Here is an 8,668-nt window from a genome sequence, read left to right on the forward strand (position 1 = left end):
TATAAACTATACTTAAATATGATTTGCATGTGTAATTACCATTGTGTCCTTTGAAATTTATCAAATACTTCACACATAAAGGGATAGAAAATAAATATCACAAAGAATATAGCAAGGACGAGTGTATCTAGTACCAGACTTTGCCAAACCTTAGAGTTTTGCCATATTTTTGTATTACTTTTGCAATTAAAAAATATTTGAGGGAGCAACATACCACACTATTTCCATTAAAATGTTTGGAATTCCCAAAGACCTCTTCTGGCTTTTCATTCTTCAGTACCTTGTAGATTGAAGTATCAGAGTAGGAAAGAGCAGAATTACATAGAGCTTTGGTCATTTGGAGAAGACTTAAGTTGATGTCTAGAGTTCTGCATTTTTCTAATCTCCCTTCCTGTGTGAGCATTGGCAGGAACGTTGGAAATAACAGGTGAGTTTATTAAGGGGTTAATGCCAGGAAGCTAGTCATAAAAGTTCAAAGATACTTTCAAAACTTGCATCTTTGGATTGATGGACAAGTGTGTTACCCAATGGAAATCAAAACCCAAGAATTACTTCATCGTGCTAAGTGGTCATTGGTTGCCAATCCCCAAGGGCCGGACAGCAGGGCTGGCAGTTAACCCTCTCAGGGACAGTCATGCTCTTTACATTAATGTTTATTTTGAAAGATGAAGTAGGGACAGAGGAAAAGCCTAGAAAGATCCCCAGACCTTCAGAATCTCACCCCAAAAGGCAGAGTTTCACCCTGCAAAGGGACACCTGGGGACAAATTTCCGGGAGAAAAGTTTTGAACTTTTAAAATAAGGAATCAGTGAACCTCACTTAGTAAGAGGAAAGTGGGGGGGGGGGGGATTGATTCACTTTTTGTGCTGTCAGAAGGGAGTCCAGGGTTGGGGACGATTCCATTAATCTTGCAGACCCATCAGTCACTGAGAGGATTGAATTGCATTTCCTGCCCGAAGATGTGGAGACAGATGACCTTTGCCGCAGCCCTCAGACCCCCAGTTCACAGCTGGAGAGAGGATGTGTCAGCATTTACTTTTGGGTCTCACCCTGCCCTTTGTTCAAAATTCAGACTCTTTGTGTTCAGGCTGCTGCGGGAGTTTTTGTAGTTGTTGGTGCTGATTTTTTTTTTTTTTTTTAATCTCCCACGTCTTGCAACTTCTGAGAAACTTTCTACTTGGCAGAAGATAATATCTGGAGGTGCCCCAAAGAGGGAACTAGAATAGACTCGGGGGAATTTTAAGAGAGGCCCTTGGGCCTTTTGGCTTTCATTACTGCCCCTTCCTGGGCTCCCCGAATGCTGTAGACCGAAAACTAGTAATGCCTCGTGTTTACATGGCTCTATTACAAAAAAGCTTTTACATGCATTACCTCATGTACAAGGAACTGCTACAACAGAAGCATTTGCATAAAACAACATTTAAACTCCCAAACATCGCGAGCTATGTGATCTTAGACCAGGCACCCGAACTGTCTCAGTTGTGGCCTCTGTAAAATGGGAGTCATATTATCAAACGTGTAAGAGCTGCATGAGGATGGAATGAGCCAGTGTTCTATAACGTGGTGGTCAGTAAATGATGGGTCTTCATTAAAATGAAGTCCACCTCCTGGACTTCATAACCCTAACTAGTTGTGGATTGGGGGGATTTAGTTTTCCCCCAAGGGGAAGGCTGAAAGGGTGGAACAGCCCCGCTTTTCTCTCCAACATCCTTTCTCACCCCAATCAGTCTCAACTCCCAGAGCTACTTTAAGTTCTTTGAAAGAAGTTGTTTTCTCTCCCCCAGGCTTTTGCATATGCTGATTCCTCCACCCTGAGCACTTTCTCCTGCCTGCCCTCTTCCTCTCCAAAACTCTTATCTTCCTACAATCAACTGAGCTGTCTTCTCTTTCCTGCCCCCCTCATAATGCTTATCACATTATCTCATTGCTGCCTTCACTCTCACCAGACTGTGAGCTGGGGGAGGGCAGGGACCCTCCCCTCCCGCCCCCACCTGTCTCATGCATTGATGCATCTCCTACCTTGCACGGTGCCAGCACCTACTCTAAAAGGATGTGTCTAATGGAAGTCCAGCATCTCTATCGTGCCTCCCCTGGTCCCCAAATTCCTCATCCTTCCAGAAATCTGGGAATCACAGCGCCGAGATTTCTTCTTTCCCCGCGAGCCATTCACCCTCTGCTAATGGAGTCAGTGGCTCTTTATCCCGCCTTGAAATAACATTAATTCACCAGTTATTTGCTGAGTGCCTCCTAGATTCATACACAGAGCAGCATTGATAGGAAACCCTCCTCTTGGCCCCTCAGCACCTATTCATGGCAGAGAAGGAGGCCTTTCGCCCTGGTGAGGGGAGGGTGTCCCGAAAAGAGACGGAGATTTGGCTCTTATCCCCAGTCTCTGACGCGGCCCTTAGAAATTCAACAGCCAGCCAGTTGCCCAGTTTACCCAAGCACAAAACCTTCTCATTTAGACTATTTCTCACAATGATAATAAAATGCTCATGTGTTAATAGTCTAACGTCTGTCTATTAAACTAAAAGGAAAAGTCCCTGCCCTGGCCGGTAGCGCAGTAGGTTAGAGTGGCCCGCGGACCACTGGTTGGCGACCGCTGGGTTAGAGTATCATCCGCTTACACCAAGGGTGCAGGTTCCATCTCCTTTCAGGGCACACACAGGAATCAACCAGTGAATGCATACATAAATGGAACAACAAATCTCTCTCTCTCTCTCTCTCTCAGATCAATCAATCAATAATTAGGGGGAAAAAAAGAAAAGGAAAGGTCCCTGAGAGACTGGCCTTGGTCTTGTTCACTGTCTATCCTCAGCCCTTAGGGCTGGGCTCATAAAATATACTCAACAAATGTTTGTTGAGTGAATGAATTCCTCAAATCCAAAATATGTCTATTTTCAGCTTGATCAGCTAAACCTAAAAGTGCTCTTCTTTGAAGAACATGCAAATGTTCTAAGAGGCCCTCTTGAAGTACAACCAGGTAGCCTGCCTGAGGGAGGTGGTACTCTATACCTTTATAGCTCCAAAATTCAGGCTCTCCTCCCCTGGGTTCCAGATGGCCTACGGAGTTCATGTGATCTGCTGGGCAGAAACTGAGTCCTTGGGCCATGTGGGGGCAAGGGACCAGTTGTCATCACCCCAGAGCCCCCTATCTGGGAGGCCCTTCAAGCAGCTGATGTAGCATAAGGAGAAGGGGAAGCAGCTATGTGCTTGTGCGTGTGACTTCCCCAGGGTGGGGCCAGAGCTTATCACTTGGTCATGCTTGATGGCCTGGAGACCTAGGGTGGAAAGAGGAGGGGCAGTGGAGCTGGCTGTGTGGACAGGGCAGGGACTGGTGCGCCTGAGAATCACCAACATCCAAAGGGCATATGGGTCTTAGTCTTCTGCTCCTGGTCTCTGGAATTGATTTGTCTGCCTGAGCCTGGACTCCAGCCTCAGCATCTCCCATAGGCAATCACATCTAATGTCTGCCCTGGGCACAGCATGGACACTGCATCCAGCCGTCTGAACCCTCCAGTCACCTGGGTCTACTTACCTGCCTGTCCAATCTTAAACTCTTGGAAAACTGTGGACATTCCTTTTGTCTCCACCATGATACTAGGCACTCAGTAGGCACACAACAAAAAGTGATTGGCACGCCCAGCCGTCATGGCTCAGTGATTGAGCATCAACCTATGAACCGGGAGGTCATAGTTCAATTCCCGGTTAAGGCACGTAGCTTGGTTGCAGGGTCGATCCCCAGTGAGGGGTATGCAAGGAGGCATACAGTTCCTCATGTTGTGGTGACCCCCAACCATAAAATTATTTTCGTTGCTATTTCATAACTGTAATTTTGCTACTATTATGAATCGTAATGTAAATATCTGATATGCAGGATGTGTTTTCATTGTTACAAATTGAACATAATTAAAGCATAGTGATTAATCACAAAAACAATATGTAATTATATATGTGTTTTCCGATGGTCTTAGGTGACCCCTGTGAAAGGGTTGTTCGACCCCCAAAGGGGTCGCGACCCACAGGTTGAGAACTGCTGTATCCACTGAGCCAAACTGGCTAGGGGAAAAAATATATTTTTAAAAAAGTGATTGGCAGTGACGGGATCCTTGGTCCTTCCAGAGTCCTCACTTCTCAGCCTATGAGCTATGTGCCTATGAGGAGGGGTCTTCACCTCTCTGAATCTCATTATCAATGGGAAAAATAATAGCTTGTTGGTAGAATGAAATGAGATCATGGAAACCCCAGTCATGACACTCCATAGTTTCTGTTTCTGTTTTCATTTTCTCTGTAGCACTGATCAGTATCATATATATATATTTTTTTCCTCCTCACACTAGGATATCAACAACACAAAGCAGGTGTTTTATTCTGTTTTGTTCACCACTATCTCCCCAGCCCCTCACACATAGCATGGCACAGGGTAGGTTCCCAGTAAATATTTGTTGAATAAGTGAATGGATGGATGCAGACTGACTCATATTCAATAAGTGCCCCATAATGGTAGATATCATTAATTTACCATTGTAATCAAGAACTCAGCCTCTGGAATCTGAAAGGAGTGTAGTTGGGGTAGGAGAAAATTAGCACCATGATAGGGGGTTAGGAGCTCTGGCTGAGGAATCCTGCCTGCGCCACTTCTAGTTACTTGATTTGGAACAAGTGACTTCATGTTCCTAAGACTCAGTTTCCTAATCTGTAAAATGGAGGTAATAACAGTACCTCCCTGGCAGGACGTGGGATAGGATAAGATGGCAAATGAAAAGCACTCAGTAGAGTGCCGGGCACATAATAAGTGTTTCATAAACAAGAGCCATGGTTACACGTTGTAGTAATACTCAGACTAGAGGTGACTTCTGAGTCAATTCAACAGTTGCTAAGCACTTAAAACATGTCAGGCTCCAGCCAGCTCAACAGTGTTTACTGACCTTTATCTGTGAGTTCCTCAAGGAAAGACATGGTGTTTATTTACATTGTCATGATCTTACTAGTAGCTCCCAGTAGATGCTAATTCATGTTAAACATGCTGGAAAAATCACACGCTAAACTTGATTATGAGTAAGAACATAAAATAGCGAATAGAATAGTATCAACTGCCTACGGTGTGCCAGGCATGGTGTTCGGTGCTGGAGACGTGGCAGTGAATTTAAACATGGAGGTCACTACTTTTAGGCTAGTGAACTTAGCGGAGCAACTAGACCTTGTTCCAACAGTTGCACAGATAGGCGTTGCAACTGATAAGTGTATCACCACAGAGAGGTGTATGAGACTATGAGATATATAAAATGGGCAGGGGGAGGGGTGTTATACTGGTCTGGGGCTGAGCAGGAAGTTGGGGAGCTGTTGCAGAGAAGTGAGGCCCTGAGCTGGCTGATCTCTGTGGAAAGAGGAGGTCTTAGCTAGGCCAAGTGGGGAAAGTGTTCTCAGCTGAAAAAAGAGCAGATGCAGAAGCCTCGTGATGGGGGCTGGGGAGAGGGGGTGGAACGGGACGACATGTGCTAAAGGAACTGAAAGAAGACCCAGATGACCCAAACAAATCCAGTGAGTTGAAGGCAGGGGTTAAGGTGAAATAAACTGGAAAAATCTAAGTGGTCACTTTGGGACTCAATCGGGTAATATCTGGTGAAGCTAAAGGAGTGTACAACCTATTATCCAGCAGTTCCATAGCTAGGAACATTCTACAAAAACACAAACACAAGTACGCCAGGAAGCGCAAACAAGAATGTTTTCCTAGCTGCACCGTGTGCAATCTCAAAAAACTTGAAACCACCTCAATGTTCATCAACAGGAGAGTGGAGAGACTGCAGCATATGTCCTTCTTGGGTTCCTCAGGAAGCAGAGAATGAATCAGAAGTTTGTGCGGTGCAGTGCAACTTTATTGGGGAAGCAAGAGTGAGGAATAGGGGGCTGAAGCAGGGAAAGAAGAAGAGTCAATACGAGGGTACTTGAGGTGGGGGGACTAGAAACAGATGTTATACTTTCAACAATAAAGATTTAATTTTTAAAAGTAAAATAAAGTGGCCCTAGCCAGTTTGGCTCAGTGGATAGAGCGTCAGCCTGCGGACCAAAGGGTCCCGGGTTCAATTCCTGTCAAGGCACATACCTGGGTTGCAGGTTCCTCTCCCACCCGGGCCCTAGTCAGGCTCCTGCAGGAGGCAACCAATCAATGTGTTTCTCTCACATTGATATTTCTGTCTTTCCCTCTCTCTTCCACTCTCTCTAAAGATAAATGGAAAAATATTCTCGGGTGAGGATTTTTAAAAACACATACTAAAACAAAACAAAACAAAAAACCCTGAGGATAGTAGTGACTTTGGGGAAGAAAGGGATTTTTGTTGTTGCTGTTGTTCTTTTTTTTCCTTTTCATGAAATGCTTCACAAATTTATACGTTGTCCTTGTGTAGGGGCCATGCTAAAATTCTATGTATTGTTCCAACTTTAGTAAATGTACTATTGAATTGAGCACTTTTTTTTAATTGTGGATATATATATATATATATATATATATATCATAGGATTTACCATTTTAACCATTTCAGGTCTACAGTTTAGTGGCATTAAGTATAAATTGTTGTGCAACCATCAGCACCATCCAAATCTATAACTTTTTAAAAAAATATTTTATTGGTTCAGAGAGGAAGGTAGAGCAAAAGAGATAGAAGCATCAATGATAAGAATCATTGATCTGCTGCCTCCTGCACACCCCACATTGGGGATCGAGCCTGCAACCTGGGCATGTATCCTGACTGGGAATCGAACTGTGACCTCCTAGTTCATAGGTTGATGCTCAACCACTGGGCAACACCAGCTGGGCTCATGTACATGTTTATTTCTTATTTTTAAAGCTTACAACTGCATAATATTCTTCTTTCTTTTTTATATGTGCTCACAGTATTAATAATTTATTACCAAAATAATCTGTATATATTTAAAGTTATCTTTATAAATGTTTTAAATAAGCTGATTATTAAATATAAGATCTCAATATAAGATAATGATAAATGAGTAAATTATCTTGTATTATTAAGAAAGAGGGAAAAGATGGTGGTGATGGTTACACCACAAGGTGAATGTAGTTAATGCCACTGAACTGTACACTTTAAAATGGTTAAAATGGTAAGTTGTTATGTATATTTACCACAATTTAAAATGGAAGTGGAGGAGGAGGAAGGAAGGAGGGAAGGAAGTGTCAGATCAGGCAAAGCCTTGTGACTATGATAAGGATTTTAGGCTTTAACAATTTCTATGCATTTTCTGAATTTTTATAAGAGGTCCAGGCAAAGGGTTGTACCAAGAAGGAAGAATCAAATCCTTTTTCAGCTGGAAAGGCAGGCCAAATGGGAGGGTGGGCAGCCTGTCGGAGGCGCCCAGCTCCCTGGCAACCTCAGGATTATGTATGAATGACAAACTGCCAGGAGGAGAAGCAGCAGGAACCAGAAACAGGCACAGATTGAACGTGTGCTACAGGCAAAGTCTCTCCTGGCTGGCCTGGGGATGGACAGGCAGGTGAGTGAGGGGCAAGTCAACCTGCCCTTCAAAGAACTGGTCACAGGTGAGGCAGTAAGGCTCTGGGAAAGGTACCTGGCAGTACAAGGTGATAAGGGCCCCTCTACACTCTGAACACACCCACATTATGGCCTTACCTTTGAGTGTTACAGTTATTTATTTATAGGCCATTTTAGAAAGAAGAATGGGGGTCCCTTGAGGGCATTCATTGATTCAGGCATTTATGGAACTACTGTGTACACAGGCACTGATTTGGGACAGCTGGCATACAATAGATGCTTAACAAATGTATAGTATCCAGCATTCAGTAGGCACTCAATAAATGTTCCTTGAATTGAATAAATAACTTGCACCAGGCCTAGCACACAGTTGGTGTTCAATAATAATGTTGACCTTCACGAAGGAAGAACTAGCAGCACAGGGCCTGGCCCACAGGGAGTCTTCATTCAGTGTTGTACCCTCCTGCCTCTCTGACCTACCTCCATCCCGAACCTACATCCTGGAGACAATTCCAGAGACCAAACTGGAGGTCCAGACCATCACCTATCCATTCATCCATTTAACAAGGCTGGACTGTGCACCAGTCACTGGGAATGCAAGCAGGGAACAAAGCAAGGAAGGGTTTTTCTCTCATTTGCCTACCACATTTCAGTGGGAGAGACACTAAATAAGTAAACAAGTTTTAAAAACAAGTAGGTAATGTTAAGGGCTTATGTTGACCCTGGTGATGTGAGAGACTGCAGGGAGTGGGGGGGTGAGATAGATGAGTCAGGGAAAGGCCTCTCTGAGAAGGTGACATTGAGCTACTAGGTGTACCGGTTAATAATTTGGATATTGTAATCTAAGAAAACACGATAATTTCAAGAGAAACATCAAAAGTGCTTTATTCAAAGAAATGTCCATCGCTAGCTACCCATTTCTCCCATCTTTCAGGTAATTTGTGGATGCCGTCCCAATAGAACTTTTCTTGTTTTGAGGCAAATCATTCAGAGACCCAATTTTCCACTTCTTCGTACGTTTGAAGTGCTGCTCAGAAAGTGCATGTGCCATCTATCGGAACAAGTGGTAATCTGAAGGAGCAAGGTCTGGTGAGTACAGCGGGTGGGTTAATACTTCCTAGGCAAGATCTTTTAACATGTCTTTAACTGGTTTTGAAGTGTGT

At 43.9% G+C, this 8,668-nt stretch overlaps 1 non-coding gene across 1 annotated transcript; it reads right to left on the reverse strand.

The window, feature by feature from the left end:
- Positions 1 to 6,359: 6,359 nt before the first annotated feature.
- On the reverse strand, positions 6,360 to 6,466 carry LOC138998220 (U6 spliceosomal RNA). Its single transcript, XR_011469089.1, has one exon. It is a non-coding gene; the product is annotated as a U6 spliceosomal RNA (small nuclear RNA).
- Positions 6,467 to 8,668: the final 2,202 nt, after the last annotated feature.

The sequence above is a fragment of the Myotis yumanensis genome, unplaced genomic scaffold, assembly GCF_028538775.1.
Source record: "Myotis yumanensis isolate MYYU_CA2020_CCGP unplaced genomic scaffold, mMyoYum1.0.hap1 SCAF_19, whole genome shotgun sequence".
Classification (NCBI taxonomy): domain Eukaryota; kingdom Metazoa; phylum Chordata; class Mammalia; order Chiroptera; family Vespertilionidae; genus Myotis; species Myotis yumanensis.